The sequence below is a fragment of the Marmota monax genome, unplaced genomic scaffold (genome assembly GCF_021218885.2).
Source record: "Marmota monax isolate L192 unplaced genomic scaffold, Marmota_monax_Labrador192_F-V1.1 WCK01_AAM20220418_F8-fsc00005, whole genome shotgun sequence".
NCBI classification, from domain to species: domain Eukaryota; kingdom Metazoa; phylum Chordata; class Mammalia; order Rodentia; family Sciuridae; genus Marmota; species Marmota monax.
Window position 1 is genome coordinate 27494453 of NW_026692254.1, and position 23986 is coordinate 27518438.

The 23986-nt window shown below is 46.5% G+C and overlaps 1 long non-coding RNA gene across 5 annotated transcripts in view; it reads left to right on the forward strand.

The window, feature by feature from the left end:
- Positions 1–22125, forward strand: part of LOC124088978 (uncharacterized) — a 39547-nt gene extending 17422 nt beyond the window's left edge. For all 5 annotated transcript variants that reach the window (XR_009226203.1, XR_009226205.1, XR_009226206.1 and 2 more), the window contains 4 exons: positions 10774–10825; positions 16385–16584; positions 17120–17437; positions 18033–22125. This is a non-coding gene — a long non-coding RNA (uncharacterized LOC124088978). The remainder of the gene's footprint in view (positions 1–10773; positions 10826–16384; positions 16585–17119; positions 17438–18032) is intronic.
- The last annotated feature ends 1861 nt before the right edge of the window (positions 22126–23986 follow it).

The window sequence follows — 23986 nt, forward strand, 5'->3', positions numbered from 1 at the left end:
GTCCTCCAGAGGCTTTAACCTCAGCCTCTGCACATGCATGCATACACAAAAATGCAGGGATTTATCACCCTGTGATGTCATCTTTCAAACAAGCATCAAGCCTCTCCTGAATCCAAGTCCACTCAACCATACCTCACACATGAGGGCTCTCCTCTTACCATCCCACAACCTTGTAGCTTGAAGTCCTGACCTAAAGTAAATTTAGTGATTGAAATTGTGTTTGTTCTGAGCTTCCTGGCAGCCAAGACAAAGAAAACATGATGGTTTATAGTCTTGCTCAGAAAAGGAAGTTCATCAGGAATTTACAGAGGTGAACATCTTTCCTGCATAATATTTACATAAAATTAAAAGCTCCACAATTATGTAGGTCACCTGTACGTGTCACAGATGGGGAACCAGACCCAGAGAGGTTGAATGACTTTCCCCAAGGTCATGAATTAGCTAGAGCAAGAACTAGGACCAGAGATCCTGACTCCCAGTCCAGTCCCCATTCTCTCCTGACCATGCTTTAGTGGGCTTCTCAACAGGGAGATCATTTAACCATGGCACAGTGAAGGTGATCACTCTCATCTCTACTATAAATTCCTTAGACGACCTGGAAGCTGTCTTGATCTCCCCCCCCCCCCCCAGTTCCTAACGCTGGTCTGGGATTCTCATTGTGGGTATTTGTAAATATTTGATAAATGATTGAAGCTAAACCTGTCTTCCTGAGATGAGGGTGAAGGTAGAGCTAAAGGCCTTACTTCAGTTTTCGGCGGGGGGGGGGGGGGTCTTTGTTTTTTGAATTTTGGATTCCTGAGTCTATCAATTTCCTAGATGTTTGTCTGTCTCTCTCTCTTTGGCAAATGGTGTGAGCCAGTAGTGTAGTTCCCCTTTGGACTATGATTCTGACTCCTGACTGCTCTATCATGTTATTGGACCTCACAGAAAAGGATCATTTGTCTCAGGGGACCAGCTTTTCAGTGAAACCTACAAATCCTTTAGGTGAACCAAAGATGATTTCCCCATTGCATTGGTACAGTTGCCATGAGAGCTGACAGATCCATTCTTTTGTCCCCCTTGGGTAGAGAGCCAGCCTCATTTCTGTACCTATCCAAGTTGGATTCCCAGGGCTTAAATACAAAACAGAATGTGGCTCATATTAGTAAATTTCCATGGCTCCAAAAAGGTAGCATTTGAACACCTTGATTATTGTAGGTACTAAATAGATTTAATGGCTCTGTGACAGACTAAATTCTTTGGATACCAGCACAAGAAAGAGATTCACTTCTGGGAGTGGGGAGGGGCACCCCTGTTTCTATAAAAGCTCCAACAGATCCTGGCCAAATTCTGAGTCCTCTTTGAACAGGGTCTGCATGGGAAAAGTGGAGTGGTGGAGAACAGAGTCCAGTTTGCAGCCAAAGCTCCAACTGTGGGAGAAAAACAGGGTTCAGCTCCCCAGATTAGTTACTGTCTACAAGGATTAAAGGCCCCAAATAATGGCTGGCTTCTCCCCTCCTCTGTGCCAAGGGAAGACATGTAAATACAGCCGCACGCCAGCTTAGTCAGTAGATGTGTATAAATCGAATTTAGCAAATCAGATCATGGTTTAAATGCACTATTTAAAGCAGTCCTGCAGTGAAGCCTTTTACAAAGGGAATAATCATTTTTGTGATGCTAATCATCAGCCTCCAATTTATCTCCTTTGTAAGTTCAGATGTTGGTGCACTGGGTGTTCTGAAATTGGGGCGCTCTTGTGCAGGGCTCCAGTGATGGCTGTCTGCCTTCTTTTTCAGATCTCTCATTTTAAATGGGTGCATGTCCTGTTTCTCACTGGGGGCCTCAGGATCCTTGTCAGCTTGATAGTTTTCATCCATCTCACTCATCTTTTCATAATCTGATAGAATCTACCATTCAGCCCCTCCTGGCTGCTTTTCTAAGATTTTCACCCTTCCTGGGGTGTGATAGGAACCCTACTGTTTCTGGGAAGTTCCCCTCTGATCAGGACCTTCTTTTGTTTCCTTGAGCTTCTGGTACCTCTGGTGTTGATCATATACTCTCAGAAATGACTAGATGATACTTAGCAGCCCCTGAATTTAGAAGATTTATTAAATGCATGCCTCCACTTGCTGAATAGGCAATGTCTATATAATTCTCCCCATTCACAGAAAAAAACTGAGGCCTGGATGTTAAAATGACTTTTCCCACAAGTTAAAATCAGGACTCAAAGGAGAACCTGTCTCCTGATTGCTATAAAAGTGTTTTATATGCTGAGCTGTAGTCCTTTTTTCTGAAGAGAAAATATAATCAGAGACCATCTGGGTGGGAGAGAAAGAATGAACGGAAAGAGATGGATCAGAGTGGAATAAAGGAAGTGGGCAGGAAGCTGGGGGGCTGCAAGGAGCCTGACCTTGCTTAGCTCACAGGCCCTGATATAGTGTCTTTGTCAATGCTGCCACTATTGACGTGTTCCTCGGTAATTATGACTGTGTGTTGGCATGGCGACTCAGAGTAAGAAGACTAGAGACACTGGGTAAATGCACGACTTGTTCTTGCCTTCTAAAGCAGAGAGGAGCTTTTGTGGATAGTTCCACCAGACCCCAGTGCTGGAACGTGGGTATTTACAGGCCATGGAAGCCAGGTGGCCCTGAGCAGAGATGACACAAACAGAGGTCCTCAATAAGACTTGGGTTCAATGCAGAGTTCTCCCAGAGCGCCTCCCTCCTGTTCCTTTCTGATGTCTTTGTCCCTCAGCCTTGCAATGTCAAGTATATCCATTTCTACTCCTTCTTTCTGTTGTTGTTTTTTTTTTATCCTCAGCCTTTTTCTATGTTTTATTTAGATAGGGCCTTGCTGAGTTGCTGAGACTGGCTTTGAATTTGTGATCCTCCTGCCTCAGTCTCCCAAGCCTCTGGGATTACAGGTGGCACCACTGTACCCGGCTTTTGGGTTATTTCACTTAAGTTTATGTTGCGGTATCCCTGAATTTGATTGATCATAAAATTATGTGTCATAGGCAATGGCTGTGCATTTAGAGGCTGAAAGGAAAGGCTGATGGACCCAGTGGCAGGGACGGAGTCTAGGGCTTCCCTTTCTATCCTGGTCCCAATTCCATAGATGCTTGGGCCAAGGCCTCATCTGAAAATGGGAGAGGTTGCTGGAGAGAGATCAGTGCTGTCTATTTGATGTCCATCACATATGTGCTGTTGATCTCATGAAATGTAGTCATGCAACTTACTGAAATGATAATATTGGGTTAAGTAAGATATATTATTAAAATTACCCATTTCAGCTGGGTGCAGTGAGGCATGGTTATAATTCTAGCTATAGGGAAGCTGAGGCGGGATCACAAGTTTGAGATTAGCCTGGGCAACTTACCAAGACTTTGTCTCTTAGCAAGGTCTATGGATGTGGTTCAGTGATACTGCACCCCTGTATTTAATTTCCATTATGGGTTGGGGGCTTACATATTTCTTCTTCATTTTCATTTCCCCACCCCCTTCGTATGCTGGGGATCACACTCAGGGCCTCACATATGTTGGGCAGGTGTTCTACCACTAACCTATATCTCAGCCCTCTCTTACCATTTAATGAAGGTTCTAGAACATTTAAAGTCATATACCTCTGTCCACAGAGAGGTCTGTGCATAAAGGGCCATGGAAAAGCCAGGGTGGTGGCAGGTAAAAAGCCTTAGGCCCCAGGGGCCTTTTGGAGTGCCTAGAACAGCCTTTTTTTTTTTTTTTTAAAGCAACACACATTTATTTTTATTCATTTATTTTGTATTTATGCACTTTAATATATCATACATAGATGGAATATAATTTCTTGTTTTTTGGAGTGTACAGGTTGCTGACTCATTGGTCATGTAGTTACATATATACATATACAGTAATAATGTCTGTTTCATTCTACTATCTTTCCTATCCCCACTTCCCCTTCCCTTCCCTCCCCTCCCATCACTTCCCTCTACCTAATCTAAGGTAATGCTGTTCTTCCCTAGTGCCCCCCCCACCTTATTGTGAATTAGCATCTGCATATTAAAGAAAACATTCAGCCTTTGGTTTTGTGGGATTGGCTTATTTCACTTAGCATGATATTCTCCAACCATTTACTGGCAAATGCCATAATTTCACTTTCTTTAAAGCTGAGTAATATTCCATTGAGTATATATATATATATATATATATATATATATATATATATGCCATATTTTATTTATCCATTCATCTATTGAGATTGGTTCCATAGTCTAGCTATTGTGAACTGAGCTGCTATAAGCATTGATGTGGCTGCATCACTATAGTATTCTGATTTTAAGTCCTTTGGGTATAAACCAAGGAGTGGGATAGGTGGGTCAAATGGTGGTTCCATTCCCAGTTTTCTGAGGAATCTCCATACTGCTTTCCATAGTGGTTGCACCAATTTGCAGTCCCACTAGCAATATATGAGTGTACCCTTTTCACCACACATAACAACATTTATTGTTACCTATATTATTGATGATTGCCATTCTGACAGGAGTGAGAGCATTTTTTTAATTGCTAGAGATATTGAACACTTTTTATATATTTGTTGATCAATTGTATTGTATTTCTTCTTTGATTTATCTGTTCAGTATCTTAGCCCATTTATTGATTGGGTTATTTGTTTATTTGGTGTTAAGTTTTTTGAGTTCTTTATATATCCTAGAGATTAATGCTTTATCGGAGGTACATGTGGTAAATATTTTCTCCCAATCTGTAGGCTCTCTCCTCATGTTATTGTTTCCTTTGCTGAGAAGAAACTTTTTAATTTGAATCCATTCCATTTATTTTATTTTTTTAAGTATTTATTTTTTAGTTGTAGTTGGACACAATACCTTTATTTATTTATTCTTATATGGTGCTGAGGATGGAACTCAGGGCCTCGCACGTGCTAGGCGAGTACTCTACTGTTGAGCCACAACCCCAGCCCCTCCATCCCATTTATTGATTCTTGATTTTATTTCTTGCACTTTAGGAGTCATGTTAAGGAAATCAGATTTTAGGCCGACATGGTGAAGATTTGGGCCTATTTTTTCTTCTATTAGGTGCAGGGTCTCTGTTCTAGTGCCTAAGTCTTTGATCTACTTTGAGTTGATTTTTGTGCAGGGTGAGAGATAGAGGTTTAATTTCATTTTGCTACATATGGATTTCCAGTTTTGCCAGCACCATTTGTTGAATAGGCTATCTTTTCTCCAGTGAATGTTTTTGGCACCCTTGTCTAGTATGAGATAACATTATTTATGTGGGTTTGTCTCTGTGTCTTCTATTCTGTACCATTAGTCTACAAGTCTATTTTGGTGTCAGTACCATGCTGTTTTTGTTACTATAGCTCTGTAGTATAGTTTAAGGTCTGGTATTGTGATGCCACCTGTTTCACTTGTCTTGCTAAGGATTGCTTTAGCTATTCTGGGTCTTTTATTTTTCCAAATAAATTTCTTGATTGCTTTTTTCTATTTCTATGAAGAATGTCATTGGGATTTTGTGTGTGTGTGTGTGTGTGTGTGTGTGTGTGTGTGTGGTGCTAGGGATTGAACCCAGGGCCTTGTGCATGCAAGGCAAGCACTCTACCAACTGAGCTATGTCCCCAGCCCAAGTCATTGGGACTTTAATAAGAATTGCATTAAGTCTGTATAATGCTTTTGTTAGTATGGCCATTTTGACAAAATTAGTTCTGCCTATCCAGGAGCATGGGAGATCTTTCCATCTTCTGAGGTTTTCTTCAATTTCTTTCTTTAGTGTTCTGTAGTTTTCATTGTAGAGGTCTTTTACCTCTTTTTATTCCCAGGTGATTGTTTTTTTGAGGCTATTGTGAATGGAGTAGTTTTCCTAATTTCTCTTTCAGTGGATTCATTGCTGATGTATAGGAATGCATTTGATTTATGGATGCTGATTTTATATTCTGCTACTTTACCAAATTCATTTATTAGTTCTAGAAGTTTTCTGGTGGAATTTTTTGGATCTTCTAGATATAGAATCATGTCATTAGCAAATAGTGATAGTTTGAGTTCTTCTTTACCTATTTGTATTCCTTGAATTTTTTTCTTTTGTCTAATTGCTCTGGCTAGAGTTTCAAGGATGATGTTGAATAGAAGTGGTGAAAGAGGACACCCTTGTTCCAGTTTTTAGCGGGAATGCTTTCACCTTTTCTCCAATTAGGATGATGCTGGCCTTGGTTTAGCATATATAGCTTTTACAATGTTGAGGTATGTTCCTACTATCCCTAGTTTTTCTATTGTTTTGAACATAAAGGGATGCTGTATTTTGTCAAATGTTTTTTCTGCATCTTTTGAGATGATCATATGATTCTTGTTTTTAAGTCTATTAATATGATGAATTACATTTATTGATTTCCATATGTTGAACCAGCCTGCATCCCTGGGATGAGTCCCACTTGATCATGGTGCACTATCTTTCAAATATGTTTTTGTATGCTATTTGTCAGAATTTTATTGAGAATTTTTGTGTCTATGTTCATCAGGGATGTTGGTCTGAAGTTTTCTTTCCTTGATGTGTCTTTGTCTGGTTTTGGTATCAGGGTGATATTAGCCTCATAGAATGAGTTTGGAAGGATTCCCTCCTTTTCTATTTCATAGAATACTTTGAGGAGTATTGGTATTAATTCTTCTTTGAAAGTCTTGTGGAACTTGGCTGAGAATTCATCTGGTACTGGGCTTTTCTTGGTTGGTAGGCTTTTGACAGCTTTCTAAATAGGGATTACCCCCTAGTCCTTGGAGGCAGAAGTTATGGCCTGAATCTGCAGGCAACAGTGTGTTTTTCAGCATTTAGGGTAGGGGTAAAAGAGCCAGTGAGTAACCCCCAGAAAAGCCTTTGAATGAAGGCTTAGCTATGCCCCAATGGGGTTTGAATGGGTGCAGTAATAGGTGATAAGATGGCTCCTCCACAAACCCAACAGCAATTTTACAGGCACCCAGATGTGCAGGAACCCTAGGGAAGTGCATCCAGGTTCATGACAAACCCCCTTTCAGCCAGCAGGTTTCCTTTGGCTGGAGGGTTCCTGGCTGCCCCTCCTCCCTCAGCTTCTGCTGTTCAGTGTGAACTGGAGCTTCTGGGATGCACCTTGGCTTAGAGCCAGAATCTTCTTGGAGAGGCCTCCTGTCCTGGCTCCCTGCCAGGCCTCAGGTTTTCAGAGAGATTTTTCTGGGGAGATACTGGGCAGAGGGGCCTCACTCAGCCTTCAGAACTCAAAGCACTCCAGGCTGTGGGGCCGGTCTTGCCTCCTGCCCCACCCAGAAGTTCATTTCCTGCCTGGGACACCTTGGACTGGGTTAAGGGTCTTTTAGCTCCAGTAATTCATGAATCTTTGAAAAGCAGGCTCCTTACAAGAGGTGAGGAATTGGCAGCCAGGAGAGCATGATGAGTCATGATGATGGTTATAGGGTCTCTTTCCTGAGAACCTTTGCTCTGTGCTAACACTTTGCATATGTGTCTTCTTTGAGACTTGGCTCTTGGGGAGAAGAAAGAGTTGTAAATATAATCTAGGTTCTGTACTTTTCTAAGCCAGTGTCATTTGGGTGTTTTGCATGGGGTATGTCTCAAAAGCTATAGTTCTTAGGTAGGAGGGCATTTTAGGTCTCAATGGGTCCTTATTTCCCAGAGGCTTTGGGAAGCAGCATGAGTTCACTTGGTTGCTAGAAAGTGCCTCTACAGTATCTCTTACTTCAGGGTGGCAGTATATCTAGAGAATCCAGATGGGAAAGTTCAGTGCTGCGTTCCAGGGAGCCTTGGCAAGGTATTGGAGGGGTAGGAAGCATTCCACCCAGTCCTGACCCGTCTTCTCATCGTCGTTGTGCACCCTAGCCTTGTTGCACCTTACTTTGTAAAATACGGGGAGGCCCAAGTCTGCCAGCCTGTCTATGATGCCAATGGAGTAGGGCTTCTCAGGGGGAGCTTGGCCTTTATTTTCTGCAATGCTCTGCCCCCTGAGGTAGCACCCACTGTCCTCTGGAGGAGGAAAAGTGGTCCCTGTCCCATCTTGTCTTGTACTTCAGCAGAGAATGCCAGGCCTCTTTTCATTTGCCCAGTTTGGCAGCACAGTACCTGCTGTCTCTCTGGGTCAGGAGAGGTGGCCAGTGCTCTGAAGGTACATCATTTCTTTGACAACTGCTGGGGAGAGGGAAAGTAAAAAAGGGAATTTGAAGTTTACAGCCACCCTTGCCCTTTGAGCTTACATCTTCCTGTATCCCATTTTAGTCCACTCTTTTCTGTTGTTGAGTCATGGACTCAGAGATCACAGGAGTGTGAAGCAGAGGTAGTGTTGTTCAAAGGGCGACAAGCTCTGGGGTCTCTCTGGCCTATCTGAGAACCCATGGGCACACTACTTCTCCTTTCTGAGCCAGTTTGAGCAAAGTTAGGGATAGTAATACTTACCTTGTAGCACTCAAGAAATATCACTTTGGGTTAGGAATCTGGCTCAGTGGACATTTGCCTAGAATAGTTAAGACACTGGGTTTGATCTCTAGCACTGCCCCTTCCCCCTAAAATGAAAGAACCACCAGTTTGAATTCTCTATCTCACTGGTGTGTCATAGAGTAAAGGCCCTGGAAGTGAGTGGGCAAGGGACCCAGCTCAGTTTACTGACCATCGGTAAACTCTGGTGCAGATAGAAGCCTTGACCTGCTCTCTACTCTCTAGGAACAGAGAAACTAGTGGGATGCATAGATTCAGGGGTAGATTGTTTTGATTCAGGCCCTAGGAGTTAAGGTGGAGGCATCAGTTTGACTCCCTATATCTACTAAGATCTTCCACATTGTCAAGAGAGCGGGACAGAGGATCTCCACTGGGAGGAAAACACCATGACCAGAGTTCAGACGTCTGACCAGGTTCAGATGTCAGGGTAGAGGGCCAGGGAGGAGACCTGCTGGACTGCTTCTGAGATTTAGGTGCAGAATATCAGGTCAGATGGTTGAGACTGAGAATGACAAGGTAGGGAGACAACTAAGGGAATCAGTCATCATGTGCAAGATGGGTGGGCATGGAGGATGCCAGGCCCTAAGCCACTCAAGTCAGCTGGAGCTGAGTAGGCACACCCACCTTAGGCCTGTCACCTCATGGCTCTTGGCCTGGACAGTAGGTCCAGACTGGGCCAGAGAGCCATTTCCCAGTTTGCAAGAGAACCATGGAGCTTAAGAATTGGAAGTCTTCCCATGCCACATTGTATTTTTTCTACCACACTCATTTATTCATTCAACGTTTATTGACTGCACATTATGTGTCAGGCAAAGCCTTGGGGACACAGAGGAGGAAACCACAGTCCCTGGTCCAGCACTTTAGCTGTAATATAGAATTTCATATATTCATCCAGAACAGGATGGGTTAGCAGGCACTGGGGGTGTGACAGTTATCATCAGTTTGTGGACTTCTTGCCTTCCCTGCCCCTCTTCATGCCCCAAGAGCCTGGGAGAACAGGGTCAGAGGTCATTTCATGCTCTTCCCATTGTGACCTTACACTGTCCCTTAGCTTCAGCTAAAACTTTAATTCTCTAGATCTTGCCAATTCTATATACTTTCCCTTTCTTCATTTAAAAACTTTTTTCCCCCTGGGGATTAAACCTAGGACCTCACACATGCTTGGTAAGCACCTTACCACTGAGCTATATCTCTGCCCAACTTTGATCTTAAGAATCAGAATATCAGTAACCTAATGAGATTTATGTGTGAGACAGGTAGAAAACATCTAAAATACAATCAGATAATAAATCACCTTTGGAAGGATTCATACACTGAAGGTTTCTCCTCCTTAGAAGAAATCAGATGCTGTTTGGAAAACCAAGACTAGAATTTTACCCCAGTTCTATTCAGGCTGGACTCTAGTACAATTCTTTGTAAGCAGGCTTGCACATAAGTTGGCAATAGTAGGCCCCCAGCTGCCTTCTGTCCACACAACTGGAGTTTTAGAGTTTTCCATGTAGTCCGTGGGTTGGGGCGCAGTCCTGCAAATGAATCCACCAGTTCTAAAGCCCCAACGCTGGGTCTGCTATTTTATTACTTGCCTTACAGGAGCAGGAAGGGTAAATGGGTTTGTTACCATTACTACTACTACCACTACTACTACTAGTAGTACTATTACTACTACTTTGATGGTTTCATTGTTGAGGTTGATATGTGTGTGTTAGTAAGATAAAACACTTGGACATCATTACATAGCATTGGTTAAGGCATCACTTCTGGCTGCATGGAAAGTGGTTCCAGACCTTTGAAAGGAACCACAGATTTTTAGCCAAAAAGAGAATCTGAGGGAATTGTCCTTCCCTCAGCTTCATTATGGACTGATCAGCTTCTATCCGTGGGCAAGATGAACATACATGGAACAGACTGTAAGCAGGTGAGAAGCAAGTAGGAAGACATAGTAGTCTAGACTCTGCTTCTGAAACCTTTGACCTTTTCTTCTCTGGGAAACCCCACAGAGTCTAGTGAGGGTGACTTCCAGAAAGACAATATATATATTCTTGGATTCTGTGACAATGAGCAGTGAAACAAATGAGTGTCCAGATGCTGGCTACCAGTGAGCCTTCCCTACACAAGGTAGCTTAGCTCTTTTCTACTTCCCTTGCTGAGACCTCCTGTCCATGGTTCACGGAATGAATGACACGTGCACATAGATTGGCTTTGGATTTAACTGTGGCAACCAGTTGACAGCATGTACTTCAGTCACGAGGCAGTGGTGCATAGACTCCTGAGCTAGAGGAGCCAGTGCAAGATTGTCCTTCTCCCTATTCTCTTCTCCCTCTCATGTGCCCTCTCTCTTTTCCAGATTCAGAAGACAGAGAAAAGAGAAGGAGGAGCACTATGGCAAGAGTCCACAAGTGTGTGTTCACAGTTCTTTCTAGCAGCATTTCTGATTTCTCTGTGCAATGTATTGATATGGCTACAGATGGATAGTCCAAGCCAGATTTGGGTCTTGGATTACTGTTATTTTTTTCTTCTTTTGGAAGAAAAAAACTTAGTTTGGGGAAGACATTATAAAATGAAAACTGGGCTTGGTGACAGGCCTTTAGTCCCAGCTACTCTGGAGGCTGAGTCAAGAGGATCACTTGAGCCCAGGAGTTGAGGTTAGCCTGGGAAACATAGCAAGACCCTATCTCAAAATAATAACAACAAGCAAATTTTAAAAACAAAAAGAGCAATTACCCTGATTCTTAGAACCACTTTCCTATTAGGTTGACCCATATGAATTTTTTGTTGTTGTTGTTCAAAAACATTTAAGTATTGATTGTTTCATGTAGTTCAACCTAGTACATTTCCATTACTCTGGGAAGGTGCCCATTTTAAGGGGTCCCTGAGATTTTAATCATTTGTGTTCATCTTCATCCTTCAATACCATTCTCTGAATTATTTTAACAGTAGAAGGAATCGTGGCAACCCCAGCAAGGGTCCACATTGCCCCAACTTCATGACATGTCATCTTATGACACAAGACAATTAAGATGATGTTTGAGTACCCTTTTTTTCATTATTTAAAAAAAAAAAATCTGGCTAGCTCAGCCAACCTTACCCTGACTAAGGACTGAGACCAGTTCCAAACTTTTTTTGTCTTGGAGGTATTTGCTTCCATCTGGCATTCTTCCTGAATGGGATATTACTTCACCTCCTACACCAGCAGCCATCCTGGGGATGGTGTGCTGCCATGTGGTGCTGTAAGGGGAGGAAGTTGCTGGAGTGTTGGCAACAGCCACACCATAATCTTTTAACCACCTCAGGGTGACTATTAGGTTGACCCATATGAAATTTCTGCCCAGTGTGGGGAAGCCAGCAGTATGAGCCTTATACTGATTGCACTTGTAGTCCCACATTCATTACACTATCATCAGTCTATATGTCTGGGACTGCTAGTGTGTGTGTGTGTGAGAGAGAGAGAGAGCGCATAAGGCTGTGAGTATCTCTTTATGGCAGCTCAGTTAAACAAGGAGCTGGAGAGTTGTGTTGGTAATAAGCAAGACATTTCAAAGCCCCAACTCTCCCCCTTGGAAGGCCATCATGATGTGTTTGCCTTTCCCGGGGAAGGGGGCCATACATATACATATATGTATATGTATGGGGGTTTTGCCATGCTTCTCATTATATGGGGCTGCATTCAAGTGGCTGGCCAGGTGTATGAGAAGCTGCCTGACTGGGTGAGCCCCATCTGCCGTGAGCTTACAGACTTGCCTTCCTGCCTGCCTTTCGTCCATGGGGAGCCTGTCCCTTCGCAGCTCACGTCTCCTTTCTAATTTATTAGCTGGGAAGGAGGAGAAAATGAAACGTTGCCTGAAGACAATGGCCTAGACAGCAGGTCCCACCCTGCACAGCCGCCAACACCTCTCCCCCTAACCCTGTCTCCTCCTCTGCAGTTGGGTCTGCGCTTTATTCTGCTAAGCCTGAAATAAGAAAAAAAAAAAAAAAGAATTTCAAAGTATTCTATAAAAACTATTCCAGCCCTTGGACATGCAGAGGTAGCTGTAGACTGTTGAAGATAGGAGAGGCCAATAGGACAAAGATTTGAGCCAGAGTTTGTATCAAATGGCCAATAAATATGAGTTCCCTCATGGACTCTGGGCCCCCCATCTCTGAGTCCCAGGACTTCTCCTCAGCTCCCAGTCAGGCAGGGGAGGGGAAGGGGGCCCAAGGCAGCTGCAGGGGCTGTGTTAGTAAACACTTTCCTGGGTTCCCATTTTCTTCACCCCCCCCCCCACCCTTCTCCACTCCCTGATGCCCCTTACACAATCCCACCCCCCAGCATCCCCCTTTCTGTGGTCTGCACAATGAGCTCATTGTCCTGGGTGTGATTTGAATAAGGGATCTGCGGGCCTGTTCCCAGCATTGTCCAAGGGGCTGGGAAAAACCCCAGCGCAGGCAGGAGGACCAGACCAGACAGAGACAGATGCCTAAATTAGCAACAAAGCTTTGTGCAGGTCCCCCGGACAAGGGCTTGCCTTGTTTGCGTGGACTCGAGGGTGTGGAGCTGGCCGGCTGCTCACATGTCTCCCCATGTTAATTAGTTTTGCATGCATGTCTGAGAAGGTGCCAGGGGAGATGTGTTTGCCTTTCCCGGGGAGGGGGCCCTGTTTGTAGCTGGCCAGCAGGCTGGGGGCTGTGGAGCTGAGCAGAGCTGGGCCTACCTGGGGAGCCAGACTCTGAGATTGGTTTGAGAATCTCAGATCCCCCATCTTCTTGCTCTGTTTTTCTGCCCTTGGGGTAGGGGCCGACTTTATTCCCTGAGCCCCCTCCCATCCTACCCCTGCACATCTGAAAGTTGGTCAGCTCTGACTATAGGGAACTCACTGGCTTCCACCCAGACCCTGGCCAGTGCCTATCCATCTGGCGGTCTGTCTCTCGCGACACAGGGCCCCTTGGGACAGGACAGCAGAAGCGGCCAGTCTGGGCTCTCCTCTGTACCCGAGCCAGATGGCCAGTCTGCTTATCGCATTATGACCTCCCATGTCCCCAGACCCATGCCACCCGTGGTGGGCCAGGATCTTGTTTGGGATTGTTTGGGATATGATGGAGAAGCTTCCCTTTAAGCTTTTGGAGAGGTCTGGCCTGAAAGGAAAGGGGTCTGGTACAGAGGGCACAAGGTGTGGCCTTACCACTCTGTGACCTCAGGCAGGCCACATCCCCAAACCTCTGAATCTCGGTTTTTCCATTGGTGAGATGATTGAGTTGAACTTCAGGAATCTCTTGGTTCCCTCCTGGCCCAAAAAGTCTGTGATGATGGTGATTCTTTCAAACCTGTGTTTGATTTAGCGCTCTCTGATTTACATGGTGAAGGAGGGACAGTGAATTCTGGCTAGAGGTGATAGTGAGTATTGCGGGAAGGATTTCATTCCTCTAGTGTAGGCCTGTGTTTTCAGAGTAGATGGAGGATCAGGAGCAGACAAGGCTTATCTTCAGGTTCTTACAAACCCTCCTCTGCAGCATGAGCCCTTCTTGTCCTGCCTTTATGCTACAGTGGTGAGAAACAAGCTCTTGCCCAGCTGAAGGGAGCTGAAGGCAGTGGCCACACAGGAGAAGCTAAAGGGAGAGCAGCTGCTGGCCAGGGCCCTGGATGTGTCCCAGTCGCCCCCTGCAGGCCCTGGGATAGGGGACAGGGATGCTTGCCAAAGCTGAGCTGAGCCAGACCTCCCAGACAACTTCCCGGCTATTGCATTCAGAGTCTCTCTACCTCTACAGCCCCTTACAGTAACTCAGGGAGTGAGGGGCAGGGGTGGAACATTGTTCTTCTTGTTCAGGTGCAAGGACTCAGGATTCAGTGGCCAGGGCATTTGATTCCTAACTCTTTGCTGGTCTTTCCCTGCTACTCAGCCCTGCTGGCCTTGCCCTCTTGTTCACACAGCCTCTAGATTAATTGGAAGCCTAAGCCTAGGATTACTTACAGTCCAAAATGTTGTATGCCAAAGCTTCCAGTCCTTTTGTTGTTGTTGTTGTTGTTGTTGTTGTTAATGGGAATTGAACCTAAGGAGCTTTACTACTGAGCTTCATCCCAGGGTAACTCCTACAGAAAGAAGGGAACTTAATTTATTCTCTGTGTGTGCTATATTTATTTTATAATACTAGGGAACCCAGAGGCTTGTACATGTGAGGCAAGCATCTACTACTGAGCTACATTCTCCCTGCTTTATTTTAGTATAGGATCTCACTAAGTTGCCCAAACTAGCCTCAAACTTGTGATCCTCCTGTTCATAGCTGGGATTACAGGTGTGTGCCACCATGCCTGGCTACTATATATGTGTTTTAAATGAGTTAAAGTGCCTCTGGTTCTGAAAATTTTGGGATCTTAGAGAAAAGCTTCAAAAGCTGGGTTTTCTCTCCTGTCCCTTTGTCAACCTCCCCCATCTCTGGTCTTCTCTTCCCTACCTTCTCAGATGTGGTGGGATATACTTTGCTCTAGAGCCAGCAGCTGGCTAGAGGAACCCACAGGAAGTTCCAACATTAACTGTAGGTAGTCACTGGGCCAGCAGGGGAGGCAGGCCCCAGGACTTCTCTGTGGTGGGTAGTACCCTCCCCTCATTGCTTCATCCAGTTGTCCACAAGCAGCACATTCACTCCTCTCAACCTGGCCATCTCTCCCCTCTCTGCCTCTCCCCATCTTTCTTCTTTGGGTTCTGGGGGCCTCTTTCTTTGCCCTATTACCTCTCTCCCTGGGTTGCTCCTCACTCAAGCTGGGTATCTGGCAATGAAGTCTAAAGCTTGATGAAGAGCAGAGAGGTTAGATATAATGAGAGAAATGACCACAGTAGGGGTGGGGGAGAAGAGGCAGGGCCTTAGGGGATCTGTCTCCTGTCCTCCCTGCCCCCAACCAAGGTCTTAGCTGCCTCAGCTGTAGCTCTGAGCTCCTTAATCTGATGATCAGTGCGGTGCTGGGGGGCGGGCTGGCAGAGGCTTTAGGAGGTAACAGGGGATCTTAGGAGTCGCACTCTGCTAACAGAGCGTCACTGAGTATCACACAAAGCCTGGGAATCACATTCCAAGCGCGGCTCCCCCTTCCAGAAGCAGCAGCCCCAGCTGGGCTAGACCCAGCATGGGTGGTGCCTGGTCGAGGGCTGGGACTCAGGCCCTGCTTGCAGTTGGGCGTCACCTTGCTCTTTGTTCTTCAGGAGGAAAGTTTCCAAGATTAAGGCTTTCCAGCCCTTTCTGCATGGCTGAGGTTTTATTGTTTGGTAGCTGCCCCCAACCTTACCCAAGTGCTCAAATCCACTGGCTACCAATCCCAGCTAGAAGTCATTTGTACATTGCAGGTATTCATTCCCCAGGTCAGCTAGAAAAATGCTGTCAAGGTGATCAGGGGATGGAGATTTGTTCTAGAACTAAGTGAGACTGCTGTATAGTATGCCTTCCTTATCAGATGGAGCTATCCTTAGAGAACCCAAGGAGTTCCAAAATTGAGGCTAGGATGCCGAATGAAAGCCCACATGATTCTAAGACTTATCCCAGCAAGATGATGGTAGCTCAGGCCCAAAACTTTGGCTGGGGAGGAAGAGGTGCTGTGGGCAGGGCCCAACCCAGAATTACTGTGCAGTAGATGTCTCAGAGCCTCTATACCCTCATCTGAAAAATGGGAATTGTTTTTACCTATGGAGTTGCTGTGAGGAGTGTCAGATACATGGATACCACTAAATAGGGTTAATATTACTTCACTCTTTCCCTGAGGTATAGGGCAGATATGAAGGAGGTGAATTTCTCAAGGTCATTTAGTATATCTGTGGTTTGGGGGTAGGGTGGGGACAGTAGTTATATTCAGAATATTTAATCTCTGGTACAGCCTGGGCACCAACTAGTCAGAATGGCAGCTGGTCCAAACCATCAGCTCAGAGAGGAGGGCACAGCTGGGCTGAAATAAGTTCATTTGTCTTTTTGTCTTTCTGCTCCATCATGTGTCTGTTCATCAGCAAGTATACAGACATCCCTGGAGGGCCGTTCCTGACCAGGTCACAGAATGTGGGATCCAGGGATCTCCTCTGCATTCTGAGCAGGTCAGACCTTCCTGGCATGGGATACCCTGCCTGACTTGGCAGAGGGCAGTGAACCAAGGTCCTTCCCAGCTCCAGGCTCCATGATGGCTGCAGAGCTGCCACCAGTTTCTGTGGGGGTAAGTTTTTTTCTGGAGCTCTTGCCTCCTCATGTCTTTTCTTAAAAACATTGTGGGTCGGGATTCAGAGTGCATCTGGATCACTTCCCCATGCCTGTTTCTTCCTTAGCCAAGGGAGGTCAGTGGTTTCTGTGTCTGGCTGCAGAGTGTGAGCATGTGATATTAGGGGTAGTGTACAGCCCTCTTTTGTCACTGAAGAAATCTTTTGACCTCAGGCAGCATCTGCCCCAACCCCAGGCCACCCCTAGATATGTGTACTTTGCCAACAGTAGCTGCTTCTACCTGGTCTTTCTCTTTGCCTTATGGGGTAAAATCTCTGCCTTTGAGGGCCTAAGGTGGGCGAGTAAGGAAACAAGAGCATAGAAAGACATTGCCCCATGTGGCTGGAAGTCAGAGACTTGAGCTCCGGCCCACCTTCCTACTGAGTGGTCTTGGGCAAGCTACCTCTCTTTCTGAACCTGGAAAAGGAACATTGGGTAAGATGGTATCTGAGGTCCTTGAACTGCTGCATATTATAATTTGGAGTTTTTCCTAGGTTTCCTACTTTGTTACATGCCAGTAACCCTCCCGTCGTGGCCCTGCCCAGCTCACAGGGAACTCAGCCTGCATTATCTCCTTCAAGTTACACTGGGATGGAGGAGGCACCTTTACCCAGAGGCTACAAAAATGAAAGCCCACCTCACTGCTGGCAAGTGCCATGAGACTAACATGTGATCTGCCTTGAAACAAGGCTTTGGCCAGAAAGCATGTCTCAGCTAGGTGTGTTCTCATTCTCAGCCTCAAATTGGGATGTCTTTGCCTTCTCTCCTGGTTCTACATGCTTTGAATAGTGTTTGCCGAAGTGACCCTCCAGGTATGTTTGCATTATCCTTGGGACTTTCCCTGGGTCAGGGCCTTCAGACTCAGAAGCCCCAAACCTTGTGAAGTAATCTGTAGGGACAATACTACTTTTTGGTCCCCAGTATCCCCAGCCAGATGGCTTTGCCACCAGTACAGCTCAGTGTCCTCATGGAGTAAGGTGGATGTGGGCTCAGGATTCCTGGATACTGGGGTGACCCTAGGCCAGGAATTCAACCTCTGTAAGACTCTGTTTCCTTAGTTCTAAAAAAGATAATCACATCTTTCTCATAAAGTTGCAGCAAGACAGAACTAACACAGAGAAAGTACCTTGAAATGACAGGATTGTTCTCCCTTATCTCCTAAGCCTAACTGAATTCAGAGGTCACACACACAAGCCCAGGACTTTTCTGACCTCCTCCTGCCTTCCATCTTCAGGACTGCTCTGCTGGGGAGGTCCTGAAACGACCCTGGAAGAACTCCTCCCCTGCCCACCACCCTCCTTCCCCAGGGAGCAGAAATACCTAGTTTCAGCCCTAATAATACCTGAATGAGATTTATAGGACACCTTCGTCCCCAGAGTTCTCACATACTATTTCTCTTATCTTTAGATTGTCCTGTGAAGTAAAGTGATGGTACAGCCTCTTTTCAGTTTTTATGGAAATGGAAACAGAGAGGAATGGTGACTCTTGCCAAGGTCGCAGGATTGGAATATGGAGCCAAACTGCCTCAGGTCATAGAAGATCATCAGAAGGAGAAAATCTGAGCAGGAAGAGAAGAGTCAGCTACCTCCTGAGGCTGTAAAAGTTGGAGGCAAGAATGGAGGAATCCCAGGCAATCCTGCTTGTCTGGGACTTGGCAAGAGACCTGGGGAATATGACCCAACCCTTTTGTGGGGTCTTTGCTTTTGACCTATTGGCCTAGTTTGTCCTCTACCATTTCTGCCCTTATCACATCCTATCAGGCCTGTTCACCCTGAAACATTCTGGCCAGGCCTCTGGCAAATGAAAGCTCTATACCATCTGCATTTTCACCCCAAAGGACTGGAGGCAGTGTGCTCAGAAGTTGCCAAAGCAGAGGCTCCAGCCTTCTAGGAGTTAATGACTCCTTCTCCCCAGCTGTCCTCCCTTTGGTGCTCCTCTTCCTCCCTCCTGCTCACAGCAGGCTCGGCCTGGACCCAGGAGCCATGCTGCTGTGCTGTTGCCAGGGGAGCCCAGAGGCAGATCTGAGCTATGCAGGGAAAAGGCCCAGCCTGTCAAAGTGTCTGAGATGAACCGCCGCTGTCCCTGTGCAGCTGGGCTCAGACTTGTCTCGGCTCTTGTCTGTGCCTGAGAATGGCGAAGCCCAGTGAGGTTCAAGGGCAAACTCGCTATTCATTAGTCAGGGGTTCTTGACGTCCTGTCTCTCCAGGGATGGGTTCCCCCCTTCCTCTCTCTCTCCCTCCTCTGATACATTCCTGGGTGCCTTTGGAGAGGACTACACACCCTCCTCTTGCCCAACCCCCTCTCCATAGGCCCCTGAATAAACTCCCCTCAAGGAGACCAGGCAGGATAGAGACAATGGCTTCAGGAAATCATTCAGGCGAGACCCCAGCCACTCTGGCCTGCCTTCCACTTCCACAGCCCCTGTAGGCACACTCTGCTGTGACTCCGGCCACTCTGGGCCACCAGCCTGCATAGGCCTGGATGGGAAGAGACTACTGGGCACTGCCCTAAGGACAACATTCAGTGCAATGCCATTCTCACTGGGCTCCAGGTATACATTTATCTCCCTGGCTGGGTGCTATATTTCTGTAACATTGTGTGTCTATTTAAAGACACTCTTCAATACTGTTTTTAGGAAGTGTATTTTCTAAAATGTAGCAGTATCAAAAAATAAAAGGCAGTGGTGCAGGCCTGTAATTCCAGCAACTCAGGAAGCTGAGTCAGGAAGATTGCAAGTTCAAGGCCAGCATCAGCAACTTCAGAAGACCCCATCTCAAAAAATTAAAAAGGGGGCTTTCATGCACAAGGCCCTGGGTTCAATCCCCAGCACCAAAAAAAAAAAAAATAATAATAATAATAATAATTAAAAGGGCTGGGGGTGTATCTCAGCACTCCTGGATCTAATCTTCAGTACTGGGGAAAAAAATATAAAAGGCACATATACTTGAACACAAATATATTGCACTATTAGGAATTTACCTTATGGGTATATTTGTAAAACTTCCCAAAGAGGTATGTACAAGGGTGTTCATGGGATCATTTCTTCTTTACAGTGTAAAGAAATAGAAATAACCAATGGGTCCTTTCATACAGTGGAGTACTATGCAGTTGTAAAAGTCCATGTGGTAAGATCTCTATCGACAGGCCCATATGGAATGTTGGCTAGTATATATTATAGGGTAAATAGAATAAACTGCAGAATAGGCAATAGAGTATGATCTTATTTGTGTACATTTAAAAATCAGAGGCCAGCCGGGTGTGGTGGTGCACACCTGTAATTCTAGCAGCTCGGGAGGCTGAGGCAGGGGGATCGAGAATTCAAAGCCAGCCTCAGCAACTTAGTGAGGCCCTAAGCAACTCAGTAAGACTCTGTCTCTAAACAAAATACAAAAATAGGTTGGGGATGTGGCTCAGTGGATAAGTGACCCTGGGTCCAACCCAGTACCAAAAAAAAAAAAAAAAAACCAGGCCAAGCGCAGTGGTGCTTGCCTATAAATTCTAGAAACTCCAGAGGTTGAGGCAGGAGGATTAATAGTTGGAGGCCAGCCTTAGCAATTTAGTCAGGCTCTAAGCAACTTATTGAGACCCTGTCTAAAAATAAAAAGATCTGGGGATGAAGCTCTCAATGATAAAGCACCCTTGGGTTTAATCCCAATAATAATAAATAAACCCTACAAAAAACAAAAACAAATCATAAATATGCTTATATATGAGTGGTTTCTGATAATATGTATTAGATAACCACCTCTGGGAAGTGGGGATACAGGGATGCATTCTTCTGTACAATAATATTTTCTTTTCATGTTTGTAAAATACTTTTCTTGAAAAATATAGGGACTATTTAATAGGCTTAACTTCTATCAACAAACTTGGAATAGGAACTTAAGATGATAGTGGTGATGTTGCAGGAAAAAATATTCCAGAATCACTGGCAACATTAGCTACTATACTTTTCTGAGCCTAATGATCACATCAGCATGGCTCTATTAATCATAAAATCTAGTAAGTGCCAGGGTGTTTCTCTTGGTCTTGTTTAGATGTGGGTATCATGTTTTCAATTCACCCCGTGGGAAAGGTTGGTTGATTTGCCCAAAATCCTGGGCAGGTAGGGGTAGGAGTCAGGAATCTGATGGGGGCTCAGGAAGGGTGGTGTAGGCTCTCAGCCATTGCCCCTCCATCCTCAGGAGACTGACCCCTGGGGTGCCACCCCAGGGTGGCACCACATGGACCTCAGTGAGTGGAAGATGTCTCCATCCTACTGCAGCCCAAAGGAGGACAGACCAACTGGGGCTGGCAGCAAATGGATGGGATTCTGAAAGGTACCATTTGCAAAAAGAGCATGTGTCCTGAGAGAAAAAGCACCCTTTGTATTGCCCACCCCAGCATCAATCACCCCTGCTTCACTTCCCCTCCCCCAGCCAAAGAGTAAATTGCCGGGAAAGTGTTGCCTGTGACAGGGCACAGGAGTTCCCAAAGCCAGAAACGTTGGTGTCCTGCCACAGGTCGGGACACAGCAGCTCACATAGCACTCTTCACTGGGCCCTGGATAGCCGGGAGGAGGTGCTGGGGAGGTGCAGTCCTAGAGGGGCTTGGGAAACCCATGGGAGTCTAGGTAGTCCCAGATCAGCTGCCAGCAAGCAGAGTGAGGAGAAAGGAAATATTAAGAGCAACTGCTGTGGGCTAGGTTGTCAGGTGCCAGGTCACTGTGCTTTGGCCCAATGAGTTTTCTTTAATTTTATGGGCTGTGGGTGCCATTAGTACATTCATTTTACAGATGAAGACACTGAGGATCAGAAAAGTTATGGTCCTTAGTCACACAGCTAAAAATTGCCAGAAATGAGATTCAAAATCAAGACTAAATGACTCTAAACTATACTCCTAACCCCAAAGAAATCCTGTCATTTAAAAAAGGTCCCCAAAGCTGTACTTTCTCCTGGCCAGTATCCACTTGAAAAGACATCAACCTTTGCCTGCAAGGCCACCTCAAATACTCCCTTGCCTGGGGTCTTCCTCAATTCCACCTAATGCCATCTCTCTTCTTGGGGTGTGCTAAGCCTTGGAGACTGGGCACTGGGGCGGATTCCAGACCCTCATTCAGATTGGGGCTGTTGGTTAATATTGCTCTTAAGTGCTGCTGCTGCCCAGTCTCCTGGCTCCTGGTCTTCTATACTCCCGTAGACTTTGCTTCTTCCTTGAGGTCCTTGACCTAAAGGAGCCTCTTAGGAAGGTGAGGAGGCTCCCAGGATGGCCCCACTGCTTCTCAGAGGCTAGTCCAATGATAAGAGGGAGTGGGGGGGTGGGTCTTGAGAAGCTGATACTGGAAAGCAGAGATGGTCCCCATGTGCTTGAGTTTCTAGGACTCTTACAAGACCATTGGGTCCATCTGAATTGTCCTGAGAGAGCACTAGGGCAAATTATGGGAAAGAAGCCTCTTCCTGTCCTGTGAACCCTCTGGCTTTCTTGCACCAGTCCATGGAGAATAAAGTTTCTTTGCAAAGCCTCCCATGTCTCTGTTGAGTTTTCCTGGGTGGATATTAGTGAAGAAAGATTCAGCTGCTAAAAGATAACTCATGGTATCTGGAGGTGTGGTGGGACCCTGGGAAGGATGGAACAAAAAGCTTCACTAGGCCTTGGAAAGTCTGGCTACTTGACCTAGGGTCACCTCAGTAAGAAGATGAAGTCCAAGGCCCACCTTGCTTTGAGGGTAGAATTTATAGGTGCTCTGGTTCTGGATTGGAGAGTAGTCCCCAAGCTCCTTCTAAACCTCCACTAGTGTCTTCTCATTTAATTTTAACAATGATTGCAGAAGACAATTTCATTTTAAGACTAGGAAACAGAAGCTCAGAGAGGCTAAGAAATATACCAAGTCACACAGCTGGAAAATGGTGAATTTGGGTCCTAGTTCTCATCTCTATGACCAGAATGGGATGTAAAGGGTCATGAATTTCCTGACAGCCCCTGACAAAATTTTTTCATGTATGTGCAAAATCACAATCATGCTTTCATCACAGCATTCGTTCTCACAAGGCCCTTGGACCCCAGACAATAATTGACATTTTCTTGTGCTGGGCACTACGTGCTTGCTTCTGTCTTAAATCATGGTTAATCCTCACACCTTAATTAAAAAAAAAAAAAAAAGTGGGCACTATCCTCATTCCTACCTACGCAATGGAGAGATGAAGTCCAATAAGCATTCTAAGGTGGTCTGTTTGGGTGTGGATGCAGCCAGGATGCCAACACAGGTAGTCTGTCGGTGCAAATGCCAGGCACTTAACCACTGCGCATACCACCTTCCTAAAGGACGGTTAGTGTCAGCCTGGCCCTGCCCTTAGACCCCGGGTGAAATGCCTCTCATCTCCCGGCAGCAGCCCTGGCCGATAGGCAGTTTGGTTAGGGCCGAATCACTGACTGGCAGGTGGCGCTGCCCAGGGCGTCCAGCTCCCCCCCGCGAGGCAGCAGGCTGGAGCCCCAGGGCACCGGGGAGAGCCAGGACCCCGGGCGGGAGAGAGAGGACTGGGGGGCACGCGGCACAAAGAGCTTTTTATTCAAATTTGTTTAGAGTTTCGCGAATTTGCATGAAAAATGTGTGAGAAAAGCCAGCTCTGGTGACCTCATCCGCACCTGCCATTAACGTTCAATTAGCGGCTGAATAGCGGCTGCCGACGCGACGTGCAGAGAATCCGGCCTGCCCTGCGCAGCTAGGGCGGCGGGACTGGCCGGGGATAGGAAGAGAGCGAGGGACCAAGGAGGGGCGCAGGGCCTCGGCCTACTCCCTTGGGCTAGAGATCCGGGCCTCATCCGCACCCCAACTCTCGCAGGGGACGTGCGGACCCCAGGACCCTCCACTCTAATGCAGTTGGGTCGCTCTCGGGCTGGGGATTCTCGGCTCTCTCCTGGCGCTGAGGAGGATGGGCTCGCCTCCTCCCCGAGACGGAAGGTGAACTGACTAGCCCCGTCCCAACTCGGATGGGCTTCCTCGCCACCTTCCGGACAAAGTGTCAAGTACAAGTTCAAGTTCAGGGCCAGGCCCGTGGGCGGGGGATAGGGGGTAGGGGGCGCCGAGCCTTCCCCGGCTGCCTTTGTTCTCCGGGATAATCGCTCCCACGTCCCCTCCCTGGCGGGGCCGGGCAGACACCCCCGCCCCGCCCCACCGCGCCCCGCAGGAGCCGCCTCCTCCCGCCCGCTCGGCGCCTGTCCCCTAGTCCCGGCGACCCCGCTCAGGGCCACCGAAGGGTCTGGGGCTCAGGGCGGGGGGCGGCGCGATCCGAGCCTGTGGGAGCCTCCCCAACCTCGCAGTCCCAGCAGCAAACTTCACCTGGTCGGACGGATGCCCGCATATAGGTAAGAACCCTCGGCGGGGT